The sequence below is a fragment of the Ostrinia nubilalis genome, chromosome 19 (assembly GCF_963855985.1).
Source record: "Ostrinia nubilalis chromosome 19, ilOstNubi1.1, whole genome shotgun sequence".
Taxonomy (NCBI): domain Eukaryota; kingdom Metazoa; phylum Arthropoda; class Insecta; order Lepidoptera; family Crambidae; genus Ostrinia; species Ostrinia nubilalis.
In genome coordinates, this window is record NC_087106.1 from 4,880,580 (window position 1) to 4,905,548 (window position 24,969).

A 24,969-nucleotide genomic window follows, 5' to 3' on the forward strand; every position below is an offset into this window, starting at 1 on the left:
GTCTACAAGTTTACTCGTAATATGAATAATACTTTTATTCAACAACCAACATTAAGCCCCTAAGCGTAGAACTGGACGAACAAAAAAAATTCTGGAATCGAGGCTACGTACGTGGGACGTCCACCCACAAGGAGGACCGACGACCTCGTAAGGGTTGCAGAAAGGCGCTGAATGCAGGCCGCTTTCTCCTGACCAATCTAGAAATCATTGAAGGAAGCCTATGTTTAGCAGTAGAACATGTCTTATTTTTATAACAATAAAGTAGGTACCCACGTTGTTTTGTTTGATATGTAGTTGTCTGTAAGTACACGATTTCTATTACATAGAAAATAACTGGTTAAAGGTTTTATTATAGTCATAAAATAACTTGTGCTCATGCCACCGTGAAGCAACCATTACCGTATTAACGCCATTATGGTAGTCATAAAACGTGTACCTACTATATCACTTTCACTGAACTTTTCCCCGAACTCTTATACAGGGTGTTTGGTAAATGGGTATATGAGCCGACACTAGCCCATGTTAACATGGGCATATAAATGGTATAGTGAAGTCAGAAAATTGATATCTAAAATTTAATTATTTTAATTTTCATACAAATCGGATTTTATAAAATTTATTTTGTATGAAAATTTAAAAAATTTAATTGATGATATCAATTTTCTGACTTCACCATACCATTTATATGCCCATGTTAACATGGGCTAGTGTCGGCTCATATACCCATTTACCTAACACCCTGTATACATGAAGGAATACAATGGTAAACTCTGAAACAGTTGCAGTGTTCTGCCAGCCAATTGATCATCATCATTGGGTCACATTAGTCTTCACTGCAGGAGCACGATCCTCTCTAATTTATCAGAGTAAGGAGGATTTCGCCTACACTCCCCACGTTTTCCAAACATGTTAGGGAGGCCTGATGTTCGCATATTTGTCCCTTAGATAGAGTTAGGCAAATGCAATATTGCATAATTTACGTATTCCTCAATGAATTGTTGAATTTCAAATAGTCAGATGCATAGTTATTCTTTGAGGTATGCAAAGAATACAAAAAGGTACCAAGAGGCATATAAATGTAGAGATTCGTCATGAAACTTATCTAAGTAATTCTATTTTTTACCCGACTGCGCCAGAAGGAGGTTATGGTATGTTTTTTTACTCTGAATGTGTATATTCGCTTATGTACTTTCTGCGAAACAAAGAATTATCTATCTATCTATCATTTTATGCTTTTACATACAGATTTGCAAACATTTCTTTAAAACAATCTCAGCCTAAATTAAATACACGTTAAAAATATCGGAATAAACATAAAATACATAAGTACATTAAATATGCACTTTACCTATATACGTGTAACGGGCTTGTTTGCTGATAACAGAGCATTGACACCCAGGGAAGAGGTCAAAGTTAGCCTTATCAGCAGCTTTAGTTACCTACAGTTTTGTAGTAGAGTATACAACTTGTTGTACGTGATTTATGTTTTATTAAGTCATTAATATGTAATTATTATTTCGTTCGTTCGTTGTAAGCAAATGACATCCACTGCTATTAATTCTTACTTAAGTTTAGCTAATACTTTATAGTTTCTTGGCATCAATACCGATTCTAATTAAAGAAAATTGGCGCCATCCTTTCTAAGTTACAGAGTTGGGCTGAGTTGCACAAACTAACTTTAACCGTAACTATAACAATAACATGGTAACATGGAAAGCATTGGGGGAGGCCTTTGTTCAGTAATGGCTGAGATGATAATAACCAGTGCTTTTTGTATGGAGTTTGACAGATTTTTGACGCTTGTTAAAGTAAGATGGTGCAAGCATATAGCCTAGTTAGTACCTAATTGATTTCAGCAATGCAATACATATTATATGCAACGATTTATTGTAAACACAATACAACCTTGTTGTTATTGGCGTTAGGAAGGTCAATATGCTGATATTATTCATTGGACATTCAATTAAATGTAGTACCTATTACAATAATAAATGCGAGCCATATAACGTCATTATTTACATTGAAATCAATTTAAAAGTACCTAATGGTTTTTATCAACAGAAACTAAGTTTACTGAAAACTTTCAGTAAAAATCCAAAGGCCCCTTTTGAAAACAGGGACTTTCAGAATAATCCCTATTCTTGAAATTCTTACAAACTATTTCACAATAACATTGTTAGAGATTACTTTTCTCTGTTATTCTTACTTCTAAAGAATGCACACAACAATTTTCTTCGCATCTAAAGTGGAAAATTGTGTTCTTAGAAACAGTTGAAGCTATTTTATGTGTTTTTCGTTCCCAATAAATATAAATATTACGTGACTGTATATACCTAAATTATATATAGCTGCTTGCTATGCTGCTGCTACCTATATTTAGCTGATTGCATTTTAGTGAAGGATTTTCTTTTTATAGATTGTAGAGTTAAAACTTATTTGTCTTCAAAAATAACATTTATGATCCCTATTCTTGAAATTATCGATTTAGAACGAGTTACATTATTTTCTTACTTCTCTGTGAAATGAGGCCATAACTACTTGCGACAACAATGTTATGAGCAGTTAATGCACTCGTCCATTTGCCCTTGAATGGGTTAGATAAGTCACGTATTGAATAGAATAGAAACCCGGTTTATTTTATGCATAAGTCGGCATACAATCGTAGAATTACTTTAGTTAATCTTCTAGCCGCTCTATAAGAAGGTTTTATACATTTTTAGTCATCTGTCTCCCGTTTTGCTACGGAGGGAAGTAATAGAAATTATTTTCCCACTCCTGTATTTATTCCTTGCGGGTTCCAAGACAGTAAGATATCCCCCGGGACTAAAATAATCTTCACTGATGGAGACTAAACTGTAGAGCCTGGTTATACAGGAGTTGCAGCGGTGGAGAAAGAAGGTCTACAAGCTGCTAATTTATGTAGAGACGATAACACATCAAGCTTAACACTGTGGCTTATGTAGTTGTAATAGGGACGATTTGACAACAAAAATGAATAGTTTGAAATGCTGTAGCATATTACGCCAGTATTCACAAACGATGCTTGGTAAAGTGAAGCAGCAAATACAACGCACAACGTTGAACAGAGCTCTGTGGTGTCGTGTGTCACCCTATGCGTCCACGCGCACTGTGAGACCTCATAGTAATGTTAGTGAATACCTACAGGCGTTAGAGATTTTACAAGCCCTGTGCAAAAGCTAGTTTTATAACTAAATGTAGGGTCGTAGACCAGTACGTTAGACATTCAATACTGGAGATAGGATTACTGCCCTGACCACATTGTAAGCCGATATCATGGTAGCGAGGTTGAACCTAGGCATGCTCCAGTGGTCTGGGGAGACCTAGGCTAAAGTTTGCCGAGATATGTTTCAATAAATAATAAATAAATATGTATTTATTTTCCAAAAAAAGATACATATTCTTGACTAAATAATAATGTAAGCGATGCACTAGATACTTTTTTTTTTCGGGGAAAAAATGCATTGAATTGCATACCTACCCTGCGGGGACAGGCCGGTAGGTTATGTGGGGCTCACCAAGTCAGAAGGACAAGGCATACCCACTTAAAATACCCCGGTGCTCCGTCATTCGCCTTAAGTGGGAAGGAACGTTCTGTGGGATATGCACTAGGTACTAAGCTAACCTATTTAAATATTTGCCAGTGAGACCCAAACTAAGCAGTATAGCTTGTATCTTGGGTTTCAGAGTGCAGTTATCAAAAGGTGACGTTCATAGAAATTTAATAGAATAGCGAATCCATTAACTCTTATGTACCATCCTAGACTGCATCTCTTTTAACACCAGGTGCGATTGCAGTCAAATGACAAATACCTGCCATGTTATGCATAAAAAAACTCTATATTAATTTAATCGGTTATTTGTTCGACAGATTCGGTAAATTTTCTGCCACTTTAATGTTTTACATTTATAGACTATTAATTTGGTCTTCTGCAATCTATACAAATATTTAGTACTAGCGGCCGCCCGCGACTTCGTACGCGTGGATCCCGTTTTACCCCCTTCATCTATCTTACACGGTATAGATTTTTTCATACAAAGGTTTTTTCCCGGTAACTCCCGTTCCCGTGGGAATTTTGCAATATCCTGTTGCAACTAAGCTTTAAGTTTACTAAGGTACCTGCATGCCAAATTTCAAGCGTCTATCTTACGCGGTTTAGATTTTTTCATATAAATGCTTTTTCCCGCTAACTCCCGTTCCCGTGGGAATTTTGCAATATCCTGTTGTAACTAAGTTTTAAGTTTACTAAGGTACCTGCATGCCAAAATTCAAGCGTCTAACTTAAGCGGTTTAGATTTTTCATACAAAAGGATTTTCCCGTTAATTCCCGTTCCCGTGAGAATTTCGGGAATTCTTTGTTATAACTAAGCTTTAAGTTTACTAAGGTACCTACATGCCAAATTTGAAGCGTCTAACTTAAGCGGTTTAGATAAAAGGATTTTCCCGCTAATTCCCGCTACCGTGGGAATTCCTAAGTATACTATAACCTGCCCAGGAGTGTGAAGAATAATTGTACCAAGTTTCGTTAAAATCCGTCGAGTAGTTAATAAGTAAGTTCTTTATGGAACATACAGACGGACAGACAGATAGACAGACAGACAGACAGACAAAAAAAATTTACTGATTGCATTTTTGGCATCAGTATTGTTGGGAACCGATTGGTGGACCAACCTCTTTTTTATAGTGTCTATGTTTTTTATACTTTTTTATTACTTTTGATACCTTTTGTTTAGTTTGAAGTGTTTTTTTTGATAGCCGTTGTGGGCATTTATTGCTGAAATACATCTTCATTTTAATCCGAAGGTTTTTCTTATTTCCGCACGCCCGAGCGGCTGTCCGCAACAAGTATCGATAACTAATCACCCCCTGATAGTTATTTTGAAAATAAAATTCATGTACAGAATTGACCTCTTTACAGATTTATTATAAGTATAGATAAACAGAAACTCGTTATAGAGTTTGTGAGGCTAAAGGGGTAATCTCTGGATTGAAATATTAAGTGATTTTTTTTTCCAGTGATGTGAATTATTTGCGAGTGCCAAATCCGAAAAATGAAATCTTCATCAGGGAAGGTTTCAGTGTGACACAGTTTTTTAAATAAGTACAAGAAAAAAAATGGCGGTACGAAGTTCGCCGAGACAGCTAGTACTTATGCCATAAAAGTATACTGTTTTAGTATAATGTAGAAGTGTTTGCCCCAAAAGGTTCAGCCGATCAATGCGTTTAAGTCTGATCGCCATCGCCATCGTGCACGCCGGCTGCACGCGTTGGTTTGGCCGAACCTTAACTGTTCTTCCTACAATAAACAATTTAAATTTTGCAGGATGCCATTTCTATGTTATAATGATATTATTTCCTGTTGTGACACATAAACACGGGTACCTATCTATAACTGTCATCCTACAGGAAAACAATAGTTATTGCTTTTGATAAATGTGTTTATATTTTATATACCTACCTAGGTATATGAAACGATTATTACGTCAGTTTTTGTAAATATTTACAACATACTCGTAGTAGATAAATCTGTCATGACCTTCCTCCAAACCTAACCTAACAAAAAATCTGTTTTCAGCAGATTTTATATTCTGAAGCAAATTAGGTAATCTATTGTATTTCTACACTAATATTATTAAGAGGAAATATTTGATTACCTACTTCTTTGCTTTTTGTATTGAATAAGCTCCGAAATTACGGGACCGATTTGGAAAATTCTTTCACCATTATCCCTGTTGAACATAGGCTGCATAATTTTATTGCGTTATGAAATTCGCCGGATCAGCTAGTGTTTATTTTACTCATAAAGAAGAACCGACACAACATCACTACTCTCATAAATAAAATGCAGCCAGATCACTAGTCATCATCATCATCATTTCAGTCATAGGACGTCCACAGCTGAACATAAGCCTCCCCCAATGATTTCCACAATGGTGGGTTGGTGGCGGCCTGCATCCAGCGCCATCCTGCTACCTTTATGAGGTCGTCGGCCCACTTTGTAGATGGACGTCCTATAAAAAAAATATTCTCATCAAAATGGCTTTAATTAATAGCACATATCTTTTGTACGTTTAACCAGTTTAACTCTACCACTGCAGCACAATAATTTAGGCCAGTGCTGAGAAGAGTATTTTTCAATAACTTATGAGATCACGTATTTCCTGATGAGATATTCTGCTGGTGATTCAATTTTTTTTATTAGTAAGTAGGTCATGGTCATATTGTTAGTTTGTTTACTAAAAACCTAACTCTGCTGTTAATCCATAATTTTGTGCCTTGCTTTTGTGTGAAAGAGTAGTTGACACCATAGTCAATTGACATACTTTTTAGGATAGTAGGATGACATACTTTGGTAGGGTAAAAAGATTATGAGACATGTAGAGGCTCCTTAAGAGCATATTTTATGACGATTTGTAAGAACTATTTATTAGTCTAAACAAATAAAGAAATTTTGACTTTGACTTTTGACTTTGACTTTGACAGGATCTGTCAAAGCCCAACTCTCCTAAAATGGAAAAGAGAGCCAATCTTGATTAATTTTCGAACTGATTTATACTACACTCGACATCAAATAAATCGCACCTCCCGCCGCAAGCACTTTCAAACGTATGCATCCCCACTTCCCACCAATATTGGCACCCTTTAAAAGCCTAGTTCTAAACTTCATCTCATTGAAGGAAAGGTTTTTACCCCAAAAATGTGTCTTTAGAAGGATCCAGAGTCACTTCTTCAAAAAATAGGTAGTTACTAGTTACGCTTGAGCTACTTTTATGGCTATAAAACTGTTAAGTTGGGATTAATCGCTATCCATCTGTTAAAGAGAACACGTGTGATCATTATTTGGTTTTATAACCATAAAATTTGGTCAAATTGATCCCAGAGGTGAGCCCAAAGTGAGGTCTCTCTCAAGTCACATTTATGGTATATGTAAATCATTTATTTAGAAATGAAATGTGTTTTTGTTTAAGGATATTTATTGGGCTTTCAAATAACACCAATATTGTTGGGGTACCATGATTGAGTCAGAAGAAAATCTTTAAAGTTCGCGTCGCGGAAGGTGCGGTTTATTTGATGTTGAGTGTATTAACACTGAATCAATCTAATTAATACAAATTATTTAATTACAAAGCTACAAAAATAGCATAATTTTAATAAAATGAAAACTAGCTCGGTTTTCAGGGCTAGAACGAAGTATTTTTAAGAAGTTGTGATTAATGGAGTCAACTAAATAGATACCCAAATATAATGTAGGTACCTAAACATAACATTGCATCATCAAAGGACAAAATCACATACATAAACGATAGTGTTTCACTAAGACATACTAAATATTCGCAGGAAACGCGACCAGCGGTCTCACACATTTTCACACTCAAAACAAACCTGAAGCCATCAAACAACACACATAAACCTCGACCGAACCGCGTTCACAATAAAGCACCTAATCAATATTCAGCGTGGGCGTAAGCCACAACAATCGAAACGCTACCTTAACGTCATTGCAATAAAACAGTCACCCGTTCGTCGATAACGAATCAGCTGTGCATTCGCGCGCGCGCATCAGTTTGGGCCTGTACCTTCCAGCGTGCAAGCGTGATAAGTGACATTTCGCGGAAAAATAAAACTGTCAAGTTTCCCGCCAAATTGATTTGCGGCGCAAAAGAAAAAATCGACGTGCCAGTAACCAGTGAGTTTTTTTTATTATTATTAAAACCTTTTTAGTGTAAGTAGAGTAGACAAAAGAAAACTTTCCCGCCAAATTTTTTCGCGCGCAAAAGAAGGAATCAATGTGCCAGTAACACAGTGAATTTTTGTTTTAATTATTAGAAAACCTTTTTAATGTAAACAAATCGACGAAAGACAATATTAACGCTTTGTTTAAGTGCTTTTGTTTGTTAGAGTTTTACATAAAAAAACACGTGCACTGTCAGGAGTCACTGATTACATCATATTTTTCTAACCCAATTTTGGTGTTCTATCCCATCTTTGTTTATTCTTTAACCTAATTACTTTATAATTAATAGACTTGCCCCATATTCGGTAAGATTTTAACTTGTTCAAACATAAATAATTCAGGGTCGTGTGTCTTGCAACCTGGATGTAAAATCAAAGATGGCGGTGCTGTAGTGGCAAGTTGGAACATGTTCGTTCTCTTTATCAAGCCAAGGTTGTTTTTGGAAAAGCTGTTTTTTCAGCAAGTATTGTGAAAACGCGGGCGCATGACGTCATTGATAAGGGTAGGTAGGCACATAGGCCTTTCTGAAATCCAATGAGATTGATTACTTTATTGACCTTGATACAAATCAATGGACTTAGAGATAAGTAGTTAAATGAACTTGTTCCTTAAATATCCTTGGACATTTTACACCGCGCCGCTAGCCCCAAACTAAGCAAAGCTTGTACTATGGGTACTAGACAACGGATATAAACATACTTAAGGCTTGGTATTTCTGCTAAAGTAGGTATTTCGCGCTGTCAAAATCTGCGCGCGCAATTCTTCGCCGAAGACAGCGCGCCAAAGAGCTCCCGCCACAATTTCCAGCTACACAGCATAGAAAAATACGCAGTTGGTTAGGTTAGGTTGACTTCCTTCCCTTCAAGCGTCACACTCACAACACTTTCTAATACAAATCATATCCAAGTGATACAAATTAAAACACCTTTCAGACTTTTTGGGAATATATTCTAAAATCGAATAAATATAAAATATAACAGCAGAACTAAACACGGTTCAAAGTAGCCGTGGCGTCGCCCGATCTTCTAGAAGTTCTGCGCCGGCTTAAAGAATTTCAAGATTACGTCACCCGGCCTATCGGTAGGCCCTTGGGAGCTTGAGCGATTGGAAAAACATTTTATGATAAGTTATTCTTAGTAGCGATTATTTAGAGCTTGGATAATAAATTATAGTTGTTGCAATTCACGAAGCTTTGCATGTGGTTAATAACATTAATCAGCAAACGCATCAATTTTGTTCAGTCTCTTTGTTTATTAATAAATAAAAATATCATACTAAAATTGCAGAAACATAATAATATTTGTTTGTATTGGCCTGGGTGTTTTCTATCTATAATATGTATGACGTATGTACGGGGTTCTGTATCGAAAATTTCTATGAGCATCACACGCGGTTACCTGCATACCTCAGTGCACTCATGGGAGTTCAAGCAGAGGTCCCTAGAGTTTGACTTTGAGCTTTGTTTATAGTCATTACGAAGCAGACTGATGGGAAACTGCACTGTCTTGAATTCGAAAGGGAAATTTGACCGTGTTAGGGGAATTCTAGGAATAAATACAGTCTCCTCATTGAGATTGAGACATTTTAATTTGAGATTTCACTTGACATTGAACACAATCTGATATGGAGTTTTCAAACACTTGTAAAAATAAAAAGTAATTAAATCAAAGGCACTAAGTAGTATTGATATCAACTTCGAAGAAAATGACTGCCAAAATTACTTTCTACCCGTTCCACACGTCTTTCATGAATTATATTAAGGAATTGTTAAGCTAAATTTCAAGTAGATCGAACCAAGGAATCACTTTGTCCCATACAAACTTTGCCCCCTTTTTTCACCCCCTTCATTTCATGACCCCATTTCGGAAAATCTTTTCTTATGAGATGCCTACGTCATACAAAGAACACACCTTCCAATCTACGATATCCGTCAGTCATTTAGGACAAAGCATTTTTATTAGTTGTCCCATACTCTATCGTTCCAGGTATGTTATTGACAGGAGGGCGCTACTATCTTAATGGGTTATTCATTAGTCCCAACTTTATGCCACTTGACATTTCAGAATCGTTTGACTTTAGATACCTAAGCGATTTGATATTCGGAGTCTTTTAATGAAATCAAGTTCTGAAATAACTTGAGGTGTTGTACCCGATCAAACTTTTCAATGTAGGACAGTTAAATAGTTTTATTATGAAATTTTCTTCCCTAAGTCTTAATTTGTCAGAGTAGGTAAAGGCTCCATGAGAGCAAAATTTAGCTTTATAATAGTTTTTAATTTTTTTCTTGAAATATTTGACGCCTTGTAATCTCTCGTTAATATAGGTCCACACAAATTAAGAATGTTAGACTTCGACTTTAAACTAGCTTTCCGCCCGCCGCTTCGCCCGCGTGGAATTTTTCGTTTTTAATACCTATTACACTCAGATATAATGTGGCTTTCTATTGGTGAAAGATTTTTTAAAATCGGTTCAGCAGATCCCGAGATTGCTCCTTACAATTTAACAAATACACAAACACACAAACTTTACCTCTTTATAAATTAGTAATTTGAAACCCTATTTTGTTTTGTTCTTTTTTTATTTTAAATATTTCACAATCCAAACTAATATTTACTGTAAGTAAATGCTAAATAGTAAATATTAGTTTGGATTGTGAAATATCCTATCCTACTTATAATATTATAAAGGCGAAAGTTTGGATGTCTGGATGTCATGATGTCTGGATGTCTGGATGTTTGTTACTCTTTCACGCAAAAACTACTAAACGGATTTTGTTGAAACTTTACAGTATTATTGTTTATAACCCAGATTAACATATACGCTAACTTATGACGATATGTGACAAATAAATTTCAATAAATAAATAAGACGTGTCTAAAAAGCGCCATCTACCTATCGTCATTGGTTAAAATCTACAGCGCTGGACAAACTACTGTATGACGTGCGTAAATATTCATTCGGGGGAAACCGTGAAACGCCATCTATCAACATGATATCTAACGGGGGTAAAACGAGGTCCACGCGAACGTAGTCGCGGGCGGCCGCTAGTTTATAATAGGTAGCTTTCCCTCCGCAACCTTATTGGTATTCCATGTATGTGTCTTTTAACTGATTTCTGTTAAACATTTCATGTAAAATTTGTCCAGTTATAACTCCATTTACATCTGCATCTGTAAACAAGGGTTCATGTTCTCCAGCCCAGATGCCGAGTAAACAGAATCGTCTTTCAGTGACGTGCAGCTGCCCCTATATTTGACCCACTGACCTAATTTTTTATTATTTATTTGTATCAGTGTGCTCTTCTAAAGAGTGTAAGACGATTGTATGTAGGTACTATTAAAATGTAATTTAAACTCATTGGTTTTGTCTCATATTTGAGGAATGTACTATGTATCATGAGTAGAGTCTTCGTTTAAAAGAATGCAAACGATTTAAATTTCAATAGGTAGACAAAATTGATAATTCTTAATTATCAAAAATTTTAGCTTTCTCCAGTAACACTGATATTATTATACTGTGACTCATCAAAGTCATCATTGTCAAAAATATTGACAAATCGCGAACTGTCACGGCCAAAAAACTGACACGCGTCCGTCCTCCGTAAGCGCCACCGCGCGACTGATTGAGATTGTCCAAGCCGTCATGGACGATTTTTTCCACATTTTTTAACATAGTAACTAAATAAGACGCAACATAAAAATTTCATCCGTTAAAAGCCCTCAAGTTATTTCTGAACTTTAGTTTAGTAAAAGATTTAGAATCTCAAATCGCTTATTTTAAAAATAAAACCATAAATAGAAAACGAATAGAGGTAACTTTGGGAATTTATTCTATCGAGTCAACTTCATCAAATCGTGTTTCCATCCGTTAATAGCCCTCGAAAATATCCTCAACTATGCCCAATAAAAATCTTAGCCTTTAATTTTACTGTTTAGTACCTCAAAAATGAAAAATGAAAACCTCATTTTCGCCATTTTCTCTGCTACCCGGCCTTAAATACTTTTTTTTGTAAATACAAGCTTTTACACAATCTGATATCGGCTTTTATAATTACACGAGTTCCTCCACAATATCGGAACGAAATTATGAGTAAGGTATCTTACCATGTATTCTGTCGTAGTAAATAGGAATATTAAGGGTCCTTTCCCATGACAATCCAGGAATAAAGGATCCCAAAAACTGGACCGTAGTGTAGTGTGTAGTGATTTCGAAAAAATTGCTTGCCACACCCGGTAATCGAACCAACTAAAATCTGTTAAAAATTACACCCTGTATTTTTATTGCATCGATCGTTAGGGTAAAGTTTAAGGATGAAGTCTCTCGAACAAACTTGATAAATCAAATGAAAGGAAAACCATGAAATCTTAAATTATTTTAAATAATTTACCGAAAATTGTATGATATAGTAGTGACTTTTTGAAAAAAAAATCGGAAATCTTTGAATGCAGTTATCTTTCTTTTCAAAAATAAAGGAATGTTTTCTTTGAGTTAAATTTTCTATCTGGGTCATTCCATAGAAATCTGTATATTTTCGACGTCATTTTGTCCTAAACTTTTTTAAGATGCTTTTAAATACTTTATTAGTGTAAATTATAGTTTATTTATTAATTATGTTATGTCTAAAAGGGCCAGTCACTTTATGCCTTATTTTAGGAGAAATTAAAATTTTAAATTTTTTCATACTACATTACTACTATATGACTTTTAATAAAGTATAAAACTTATAACCTTAACATTTATAGATAAGTTAATATACTTAATGTAGATGTTTTGTTATAATCACTATATAAAAAACGTCACTCCCTAACTAGTAACTTAGTCCCTAGCGCCGTTTAAAGCTAGGGCCTGACGGTCTAGGGACTGACGATTTGGAGTAAAACTTAACAAAAATGCAGATTAACTTCATATTATAAGATGCTTAATACGATGAGCCGAAAATAGCCGAAAAACCACACGTAAATACTATTAAATTATATACAATTTCCTATTGTAATCAATAAAGCTACTCAACTAGGAACTGACGAAGTGACTGAATCAACACATGTTTCCGCAACAACTGGCACGTTTGCATTAATTCAAAAAACGGCTGCCGCAAAACCAGTATGGTCTGAGGATAACTTCGTATCGTACTTTAAACTCGACTAAATGTCATTCACTCCAAATACATAATAAAGCGCAAAATTATAAAATCAGTGCGTGGCGAGGGAATGACGCTAAAAGCTGTGGACTCTTTTTCAACTTGAGAAATTCAAATTATTGTTTATTAAAACCGCAAAATATTAATGGAATTTGGTGTAACATACGTTTAAATAGATTATTCGTTAATTAAAACAAATGATCAAGTTGATGTTTCTGTAAATAGGGTGCGCCAGTTCACCTAAATTTTCAACTCCGAAAATTGGAAGTCCGAAAATGTTCTTCCTAAAATTTTTCATCCTAACAATCACAATTCCTAACTACTCTGTCTCTAATGTTCATAATTCCGAATCATTTAACTTCATAATGTCATTAGCAATAAACATCTATTATACTTTTATTTGTTCTTCTAGATTTTCTCAACATAACCATATTTTACACTATTATTCAAAGTCATATCTTTTTTGTTTAGATTTCTTTCTTTGACGTTATATTAAAGTTCCAGAAACGAATCGGTCCTATTCATAATTATTGGTTTAGGTTAGGTTAGAACTGTGACCACAACGCACGAGCCGAGCGAGCGAAGCCAGAGTCCCGCTCCAGTCATTCAGTCAAGTTCCAGAAACGAATCGGTCCTATTCATAATTATTGGTTTAGGTTAGGTTAGAACTGAGACCACAACGCACGAGCCGAGCGAGCGAAGCCAGAGTCCCGCTCCAGTCATTCAGTCAAGTTCCAGAATCGAATCGGTCCTATTTATAATTATTGGTTTAGGTTAGGTTAGAACTGTGACCACAACGCACGAGCCGAGCGAGCGAAGCCAGAGTCCCGCTCCAGTCATTCAGTCAAGTTCCAGAATCGAATCGGTCCTATTCATAATTATTGGTTTAGGTTAGGTTAGAACTGTGACCACAACGCACGAGTCGAGCGAGCGAAGCCAGAGTCCCGCTCCAGTCATTCAGTCAAGTTCCAGAAACGAATCGGTCCTATTCATTATTATTGGTTTAGGTTAGGTTAGAACTGTGGCCTTACGTTTCATTCGCGAAGAACGTACCTACTTCTGTACGTAGTATTTATTAATATTCTATGGTATGAGTGAAAATATTATGGTAATGTTTAGGGATAAAAGTGTTATGATAAAAAACAGTAGGAGTTTAAATATATTTACATAAATGATATTATTAATTACAATTTTCGGAAACATGAGTGTTATGAACATCGCCGGTAGCACTACAAATATTATGAATGAAAACTTTAGGATGAAAAATTTTAGGAAGAGTGATCATTCGGATTTAAAATCGTTAGGAAGAACAATTTCGGGTAAATAACTTTAGGTGAGCCAATATGGACCCCTGTAAATATGGGTTCCAAAACACAAACTTTTGGAGTACGGACATGCCTAGGGAATGACGTTTTGGGTAATTTAAAAGGAATTTAAGATGTTTTAAAAATAGTTTTAAAAATATAAAAATGGGTGATGAATAAAACACATTGCGAGCTGTTATTTAACAATTTTGGAATAAAATATTAACAAATATTCCATGTTAAATGTGGCGCGGACTAAGAGTTGACATATTTTTGTGGAATGACCCATCTACAGTACTTTCCCTCCAGGTGGCATTACAAAATTCCACCCTGTATATTGAAACACGTATACTACTAAACGGAATCCTGCAAAAAACAGGATTTCTCCGTGGAAAAAAGCCTTTAAATGAAAATGCACACAAATGGGATGTTTACTAATGCCAGAGAAATGCATCGCATTCCATTACGTCAGTCGCATCGACCTGTTACACTAATTTCATTGTAAATTAGTTCTTTAAAGGCCAACTGAGTTTGAGTAAGACTAAATTAATTTTAATATTTTGAGTAAGGATTGAACTAAATCTTTGTTGATGTAAGATTTACTTAAAGTATAATTGTGGAATCTCTGTGTTTTTAGTCATAGATTGTGTTGTCCTTTAACATTGGTCTTACGTTTTGATTACTAGTATTTCATGGAGGCGTTTTCTTTCTTTAGCTATCATGGAGGCGCTACTTAGTCACTGTATGGATTTATTTTCATTTTAGTTGGTTAACTACTTTTGGCGGGAAAGTCAACCCAACTTTTTACAACATTTGTTAAACTGGATATAATTATTAGATTCGGATTGTGTAAGTTTACAGTAACTCAAACAAAAAGTAATATCTCTAGATGATCGCATTCTAGCGTTAAAATTGCCTAAATTGAGCCGTTAATTTTTTACTGTCGTCAATTTTGTATTTAAATTGAAGGCAGCCAGTCCAGAAATGCAGTGTTTTATAATAATATGAGACCGTGTAAGATTTTGTTTCTACTAATCGATTGTTATTGTTGCGCATATTTCCACAGATGATTTTCATAACATTCACGTTGCGTGTAGTGAAAATGTTTCACTGTTTTAATTAGAGATGAAACGGATATCCGGTAACTATCCGGTAGGCCGGATATCCGGCCTAAATTTACTATCCGGCCGGATACCGGATAGTAACTCACTATCCGGCCGGATACCGGATAATAAAAAACTACGACGATTTCCTATTAATAAAATGAAATACATTAATCTTTGAGGTAAATATCAATAAAATGGCTTAAAATAACGACGGCTTTTATTGAAAGTCCAAAAAGTTACAAAAGCCATATTAAGGTGTTACAAAAAACTGATTTCTCTTTCTGGGCTATTCACTCTAATGACAAATACGTAAATAGTAAATATCTGTTAATGTCGAAATATTGCCAAATAAAAAGGTGATCATTTTTTCACCGATATGGTTTGATGACATGATGCATGCAGTTCAGTCAGATTACGCAACAACTAATTTAATTTTCGCTATTCAATCACACACTCACGACAGCAACCAAAATTGCTCGTTGATCTGCCCCCTAGACAAGTGGCAAAATCTGACATTCTATTCGGACGGATTCGATTTTCGAAAAGTGTGACTAGTCTAGTCTATTAATACCCACTGATCGCCTTCGAAGCACCTGTGCGGCGCTGCACTCGTCACGACATGCAACGAGACAACGGGCCAACTATCCGGCCGCCGGATATCCGGCTATCCGGCCTAGCAGCTGGCCGGATATCCGGTATCCGGTATCCGGCCAAACAACTATCCGTTTCATCTCTAGTTTTAATCATCCATAATAATTGACTTTTCTCATAGTAAAGGCCTGTTTAGGCTACAGTTTCGACCTGAAATTTGGTTTCTAGCTTCTAGCTGTATTGAAGAGACAAATAGGTACGTGAGCATCAAGCCTTCCCAACCCGTCTGGCTAGCATGAAAACTGCACCACCATTTACGTCTGGTAGATTATTAGAGAGGGTCGTGCTCTACAGTGAAAACTAACCCCCTTACTCATAAAAGTTATTCATATGTTGAACACTTGTTTAAAGTGACGTTTAGTATGGAAATGTCACTATTTCTACTGTTCAACGAGGGTGTAACATTTTATCAGTAAGGGGGTAAATGACCTGATGATGCCCAAATGAAAAATCAACAGGAATTCATCCCTTTTCCGTTAGACTACTAATTTATTGTCTAAGATAGTTTTGTAACATATGATTTCAATTACATCTAATGATTATGGCGTACATGACATATGGTGATGACTTAGACAAGTCAACGACCTATTTCAGCTGGGATCATTAGAAGATGCGTTTGCGCAACGAAATAGTGATGTTAAAATGTCACCTGTCGATGATTTTTTTCGGTGCGTGCATTCAAAGTGCGTTGACCCCTGGTCTAAGTTACAAAGATTGTAATTACTTCCTAAAACAATAGGGTATTTAAAAATTGTTTTAAATTATACTAATTTACATGCGTAGTAGGCCAAATCTTCCATTTGCCTCTGGTAATTTAAAGAAATAGCAAATGCAGTGGCAAAATGACCTGATGATGATGAACTAACTATATTGGTACACTTTTAATAAACAGTGTCTTAAAAAAAATCGTTTGTAAAAAACGTATGTCTTGATTTCGACTTTCAATACTATAAGGACGTGGATTACCGTTCTAGAGAAACGCAAAAAACTAATTCATCGACACATTTTCAAGACAATTAACCTGTCTTGTAGACAACAATCATTTCCAAAAACTCGATAGTTACATCACTATTCCCGAAAATGATTCTTCGGACGGACACTGCTCGATATAATGATGACATGCACCGTGTGCTTCACCTACTATTCCGGACAATGGCTCAATTATTTTGTCTGCAGATGGAAAAAACCAGACGGTGAAAATAATTTCCATTGGTTTGTAGAGTTCATAAAGAACTTTGAAATATGAAACACAAAATAGCAATTTTAGCAATCACAATCCAGCAGCATTGTGATTAAAATGTATTAATGACCCTAATAACTAATTAATAAAACGAGGGACAGTCAAGACACAGTAGGAGGCTGTAAAAAAGTGTCCTTTGTAAAAGGAAGCCAGTACTTAATTGTAAACCCTGAATTCATTAAAAAGTCTCAAATTGCCTATGTAAGGCAATTTTTCTTCCTAAGGCACCATCTACCCAAGCCCTGTTGACCATGATGAAAGGCTACTTCTCTTTCTTGGTACTAAACCAATCGACCTAAAGTGCTTATCAAGCACGAGACCTGATTATGATCCTATTAAATCAAGTTAATTTATGCCTAAATCCTATTTCAATGGGAAATAACTTCAATCGAAACCAAAGGATAAAGATAATTCCCATGAATGCAGGATAAAATTAAGATTACATAAGTTTAAAAAAGTCTTTGTCAAAAACACCTCATATTTTACAATCGAAGAAATCAAAAAAGTTTATTACGACAATTTTAAAGTGTTTTGTCCCTTTTAACATTCCAAAAAGGAAACCAATCAGCCTCAGATAACCGTTGGAACAGTCAACTAATCATCAAGTAAGTGGGTTTTAAGCGATCGCGATCTTACAAATTCCTTTGTGTCTCACTCGCAGTTAGGGTTCTTTGAAGCTTTGTTCTCTTGATGGAACGTCGTATTTAAGTATGTATGTATTACAAAGTTTCGTTTTAAGTTACACGATTCATGTCATGTTTCTATTAATCTTAACTCTATATTAGAAAAATATGAGACCAATAGGGTTCAAAACTACGGGTTTGAAATGTCTGTCTGTTACGTTAGTGTTAAGAGAACTCGAAAAACTCTTGAGATGACTTTAATGTGCCTATCGTCTAACCTAAAGTTTAATTAGTATTAATCATAGGATCTTGTGATATAATTTGACCCCTCTACCACACGTATTCCACAAAATTTGAGGTTTTCGTTCACTGGACGACTGATTGCTTCCACGCGTACGAAATACAATCAATAAGATGCGATGGGTGTCAAGTATGTGTGACAAATTGATAAGATTGCTCTGAATTTGGATCAATAACGAGATGATATGACAATAATAAACATATCTAATATACAGCTATGTAGTTGCCTATTTACTCGAATCGCGGGGTCAATAGAAACTCAACTTGATCATTTTAGTAGGGACTCTACATCTTATGTAAAAAACTAGATCGAAGTTAATTCATGGGGATTGAAGTTAGTTTTAAAAGTTTCAGTACACTATGTAATGTTCTAAATGAGAATCGAACGTCATTGCAAGGAAAAACATCGTAAATCACTTTTGGGCAGTTTTTACTATTGAAAAAAGTTGTTACTTAAAATAATGCGCAATTTTTTGCTCTAACAACTGTTTTCATATAGTCTAGGTATAAGAACTACATATAACTATTTTTTTCCAGACAGATTAGCTTTAGGATTTAAAATGACTTAGTGATAATTTTTTGAAACTTTGATACGCTCTACTGAAAAATGCCCAATACTAAGGTAGGTACGAAGTCTTTCCTTGAAGGTTCGACATCATCTGGCACCTAAATGTGGTTTTCATTACTGCAATTTTGCCAAAAAATGTTCTAAAGTGCTATGGTCTCTACATACAGCCTGAACATTCTAATAAACGAGATTGTTAAGTATACAAATACTATACCCAAAAAATTAAGCATTCTTCTTACATCAAGTAAGTAAGAAGGTACCACCAAACATACTCAAGCTTCGAAACCGAGACAGTAAAGTAACTCTACAACTCTTAACCTAGTAGTAAAAAAAAACTACGCAACGGATTTTGATGCGGTTTTTTTAAAAGATAGAGTGATTCAAGAGGAAGGTTTTTTAAGTATAATACATTGTACCTGTGCGTAGCAGGGGCGGGTCGCTAGTGTTTGTGTATTTAGAGCTATTTATATCCGTAAGTGTATAATGTACTAATATTTATCGTTTATTAAAATTGAAAGAGCAACCTTGTGCATTCACAATGAACTCCGATATCGGATATGAATTTGCAACAATCAGATAATCCTGACTTTATCTGATTTATAGACTTTCTATTTCGCAAATTCGCAATAATAAGATAAGCTTCGATAATAAATTAAGATTAGGAATTTTGGCGCGTATTTTTTGCGATAATTTTGACAAATAAATTAATAACTTTATTTCACTTTACTTTTAAAACACCCATTAGATTCAATACTACAGATATAGTAGGTCTTTACTCAAAGTAAAAATACGAATTATTTGCGTAGGTAGTGCATTACTAGGCACTAGGGATACGATAGCATATTATATCAATCTATGTAAAAAACTGTGGCATCTTCATGGTATATTTACTACAAAAATTAGTCTGACAGCTATCGCCTGCACCAAAGACTGTTGCTAAGCGAAATGATACACTTTCAACGCTCGCACTTCATAGAAAATTAAAACAATTTTCCTTGCAGTATTGACCGTAATGCAGCGCGCATGCGCGAGTCATACCCGACTAAATCCGAAAGACAACAACCGTGATATCAAACTTCACGTTTCCATAATCCACTAGCACCATTTTAAATCTGACAGCGACCATACAATTCGTCAGGTTAACGTAAACTTGACAATCAGTTGTTGCTACAATCAGTCATAGTGCGTTGTTTACATTGCACTAATGCATTTTCTGAAGTTTTACATTGATTTCAACGCGTGATTATTTAAATTTTGTTGTTGGTGTTGAGTGTTTATTAGATAGAGCATTTAGTGATTTTATGACATTTGTACGAGTTTACTGAGAAAGGTAAGCAAGTGTTTGTATTATAGTTACCATAGTAGGCAATTTACCTTGACGACTTATGAGTTTGCTATTAATATTATGTCGATCAATTTCAATGCATTAGTCGAATGCAATTAATATAATATCTGTAGAGTTTATAAATAAAAATATTGGCTATATTTAATTTGTGTAAAACCAATGTACATACTTTAGTTAAAAATTAAGCAGATTATTTAGCAGATCATTTTGAAGCTGAAGTATGCATTAAATACTTTTTCAGTTTTTAAATTATCTTGACAATTACAGCTTTACGTTTATACGATTACGAGAATTTTTCGTCCTTAGGGTCCAGAATCGATACATTTGTCTGATTACTTTTAATGGGTCAATGACACCATAGTAGACCCATAGCGCATGACTTCAAAGCATGGTGAGCAGGTGCATTACGGGAAGGTCAATCGATTGCCTTTCACGATTTCTCGGATTCCAATCGATTTAAATCGATTTTCTGCCCATTTCATACGGAATATTTATGGTCCCTAGTTACGGTACATTCCTAACTTAGGCTGAGTTGCATCACCTTAACTTTAACCATAACCGGTACTTTTGTATGGAGTTTGACAGACTTAGGCTGGGTTGCTGCACCATCTTACTTTAACTTTGACAAACGTCAAAAATCTGTCAAACTCCATACAAAATACACCGGTTATCGTTAAAGTTACGGTCAAAGTTAGGTGGTGCAACTCAGGCCTAAAGTTCAAATAAGATGGTGCAACCCAGGGTTAAAAATTACAAATAGCTGTCTTTTACGCTCGTATTCACAAACATTACTATGAGGTCTCACAGTGCGCGTGGACGCACAGGGTCACACACGAAGTAATCACAGAGCTCTATTCAACGCTGTGCGTTCGATTTGCTGCTTCACTTATGCAAGCATCGTTTGTGAATACGGGTGTTAGAATCTAGAGTGCGATCGTTCAAAGAGGGCTATCGTTTTAGCACTCACCAGTTGGCGCCACTGTAGAGTAAGGTCCTGTCACTTGCTAGTAGCGAAGACAGTGGCGCCAACTGGTGAGCGCTAAGTGGTAGGAGGACTATCGCATTTCCACTCATCAAGATGGCGCCTCTGTAGAGTAAGGTCCTGTCAATCGCCAGGGGTGCCAACTGTTAAGTATAAAAACTATAGCCCTCATTACCACTGCCTTATTATTACGTAATCATAAAAGACTGGCGCTGTCACAGCCCATAAACAGTAGATGATAAATAAATTGTCGGCCGTTTAGTGTAGTGGTTCAGAACGGATTACTATGCCGAGAGGTCCCGGGTTCGATTCCCGGCCGGGCAGAAATTGAAATGATGAATTTTAATTTCTGTGACGGGTCTGGGTGGCTTCTATGTATTATAGGTATGCATGTATTTACAAAAAAAAAGGATTTAAGTATGTTTATATGCGTTGTCTAGTACCCATAGTAGGTGCAAGCTTTGGGTTTGCTTAGTTTGGGGCTAGCGGCGCAGTGTAAAATGTCCAAGGGTTTATTTATTTATTTAAATATACAAACAAAAAAACTGACATTGCAATGAATAGTAGGTAATGATAATTACCATGACACATTTTTAGGTAAAGATGTGTCGTTATCAACAAATTATTTACAAACCCACCTGCGTATTTCATATGCACCTGCCGTAGAGAAAGTCCAATTTAACTAGTTAGTAACCAAATAGTAAGTACGCGTCCATAAATTTCGATAATTGCGCGGTCGCTCCTTAAAATGTGGTTACAGTTGTACACCTTTTCGAAGTTCATTGACTTATTGTATGCTTTATTGCATTTATTTAAATTCGATTGACCAATGTCGCTAGAGTTGCAAGTTGGTTGTATGTTGTAATGCAGCCTAGAGAAACTCTCGACTAAGAAGTTTTAATTAAGTTAGGATTTAATTCCCAGGTTGGGCAAAACATAGTGTTCAACGTCTATTAAGTAGACTCTCTAGTAGAGTCTAGACGCCTTCGGTTGAACACTACTAGTAGAGTGTATAAAGAAAGATTTTATTCTTACATCTCAACAACCTAACAGTCAATAAGTGGAGATTCCGCTGCACTTTCATGCAGAAAGTAGAATATGTCATCATAGAGTGCTTTTATACCTCTAAATGTCACATTAATTCATTTATACCTTAGACAGGCAAAAATTGTATTATAACGGACTTATAGCCAACAATCTACTAGCATGTAAAAGTTTGTTAAATCCGCGAGAGATAAAAAAAGCTCTTAAACTTTTAAAGTACCGCTCGCTCGCTGTACCGTTCCAAAAATATTTGTTTTATGACAACCTCAGTATTATAAACCTGTTTCTAAGCCAGTTTACACAATATCAGAGGGCCAACATGCCCTTAGGGTCAACGTACGATTAAGCTGTATAAAAAGCTCTATCATCAAAAACAAACGAAAACGTGGCTTGTACGTACTTTACTGACATCTTAAGAATAGAGTCGCTTCTGGACCACACACTTATATTTTATTTTAGGGAGAAATAGGACTTTCCAAGTTGTAATTGGCAAACTTAAATCGATCAAAACTGGATCAATTTCGTTATTATTTCGTTATATTCTGTCCAGTGATTGCTTTATATTGAAATTCATACAATCAAAAAGTCTTGATAGGCATGTGCTTTATTATTATTTTGAAGTTTTACTTTGTAATACGCAAGTATGACACTTTTGTTTAGATGACGATGACCGATAAAAATGTTTACATCATCAATGCGCATTTTGTTTACTTGATATCAAGCCAGTGCACTGCTCTGTGACACAATTTTTAATCTGATCTGCTCGGGACTATTCCCACCACTGCAACTCCTGTGTAGCCAGATTCTACAGCTTGACCGCCAATAAAAACCCAACCAGTGAAGGTCTTTGTCCCGGGGGAAAGTTAAACTGTCATGATCATCTCACATACTTACTCTTCGTATACCTACAACTTACAAATCTTTACAAAAGAGATACATATTCATCATCATCATCATCATCATCTCAGCCATAGGACGTCCACTGTTGAACATAGGCCACCCCCAATGCTTTCCATGTTGCCCGGTTGGTAGCGACCTGCGTCCAGCGCCTTCCTGCTACCTATATGATGTCGTCGGTACACCTTGTGGGTGGACGTCGCACGCTGCGTACAGATACATATTACAATATTGTAAACCTATAATTAAGCCGTCACTTAAATACGCTGTAAATATTGATTGTCTACTAGGTAGTGTATGTCTTGTTGGTTGTCCTATTAAATAAATAAATAAATAAACCATCCATCCTAGTCAGCGAGTCACCTTGATTGGATTGGACGCATTCATCTAGGATGCAAATGCACCAGAACCGACGACATTCCATTATCACCCACAGCCACAGCTAGCCGTCCTGAATGCATAATCTTGCAAGATTGTTTTTCTAGAGCTGGATACAAAACGCTTTGATGTAGTTTAGTACCTATATAATATCTATCATCTACATATACATACCTACAACACAGAACAGAAATCTGTGGTAGACAATATGCGTTGTCTAGTACTCATAAGTCGGCAAGTTTACCGTAATTTTCAAGAACATGTAAGCTAAGTGAACGTCAACATAAAGCTATCGGTTTTTAAATGGGAGATTACTTGCCAATAACCAACCCTAAAATGAAATCTAAATGTCCGAAGTTTTTAATAATAAGTTCATAAGTAGCGTAGGAATAGGAGCGGATTTTGTTAACAAAAGTGCCCTAGAAATATAAGTATCGATCGATGCGCGCGCGCTTGTTAGCTAAGCGTTGATTGTGAAGCTAGTATCATTATTTGCTTTGATAACATTGTTGAGCTTCGTATTTACGTAGTTTACTACAGAGTGAGTAGGATGAATAAGCTAGTGGTTGCTGTAAATAATAATCCCGCCAGAATCATTTTTTCATGTTAAATTTTTCTATGACGATTATGGTTCACATCGTAAAAGAATTATCAAATCTCATGTAGCTTCTAACTCCACTTCGTGATAAACTCTAAACCTTTGTCAAAATATTATGTGGCATGGCCTTTACTTTTTTATCATCAAATAAACTTGATTAAAGCATACAATATCCTGTAACGAAACTAAAAAAAATTATTCTCTGATTTTCCAATTTACTTGTCAAATCGGTGTCCCAAAACTTAATGTGAAAATTTTAATTATTATCGAAAACTATTTATCGACAAATGAATCCTCGCCAATGATATTATAGAACTATAGATATGTTACGTTCATAGAAATTACGATTTTAATCCGTGCCGAACTATTCCAAATGGCACACATTGACAAATATAACTGATAAGTGAAACAAAAGATACGAAATAGCACGCAAATAAAAGAGATAGCTATAGTTTTAATGATTGCACTTCAAATATGTTTCTTTTGCAAAGAGTAAAATTCATAGTCGAAGAGTGGACACTTGATTGAAAGTAAGTACCTACACATAGGTAAGAAATAAAACATCTTATAAAAAGTAAATCATATTTATTGAAAATGTATACAATGAAATAATTAATAATGAAAGAAACGAAATAAAAAACATCAGTTAAATACCTTCAAAGAGATTTAATTTATTTCTTTTTTGTCTCTTGGAAAGTTTTTGAATTTCGGGGTTATTTTTATGTGCGGAATGGAGACAAATATTTGTGTATTTATCAATTATTGTTTTAATGAGATGTACTCGATGATTTAAAATGGGTGCCTGATGTTTTGAATGTTCGAACAGTGAGTCAAAAACATTAGAATTCAGAAAGGTTTTTAAAATGCGGTACTTTAATTTATCTGCGTCTTCATTGCTAGCAAAATGTACTCCTTTTTCATTTAAATGAGATTTTATGACAAATTCGGCTTTTAAACAAACAGTAAAAAGATGTTCTGATGCATAGCACAGGCCTCCCATATCTCTTATTGTAACTAATTTGTGGAACCACAATTTTTGATT

At 35.4% G+C, this 24,969-nt stretch overlaps 1 long non-coding RNA gene across 2 annotated transcripts in view; it reads left to right on the forward strand.

The window, feature by feature from the left end:
* The first annotated feature begins 7,554 nt into the window (after positions 1–7,554).
* The window catches only part of LOC135081123 (uncharacterized), a 59,730-nt gene continuing 42,315 nt past the window's right edge, over positions 7,555–24,969 (forward strand). The window contains exon 1 of one of the 2 annotated variants that reach the window (XR_010259126.1): positions 7,555–7,706. This is a non-coding gene — a long non-coding RNA (uncharacterized LOC135081123). Of the gene's footprint in view, positions 7,707–7,789; positions 7,823–24,969 lie in introns of those variants that run through there. The other variant, XR_010259127.1, reaches the window with a different exon arrangement.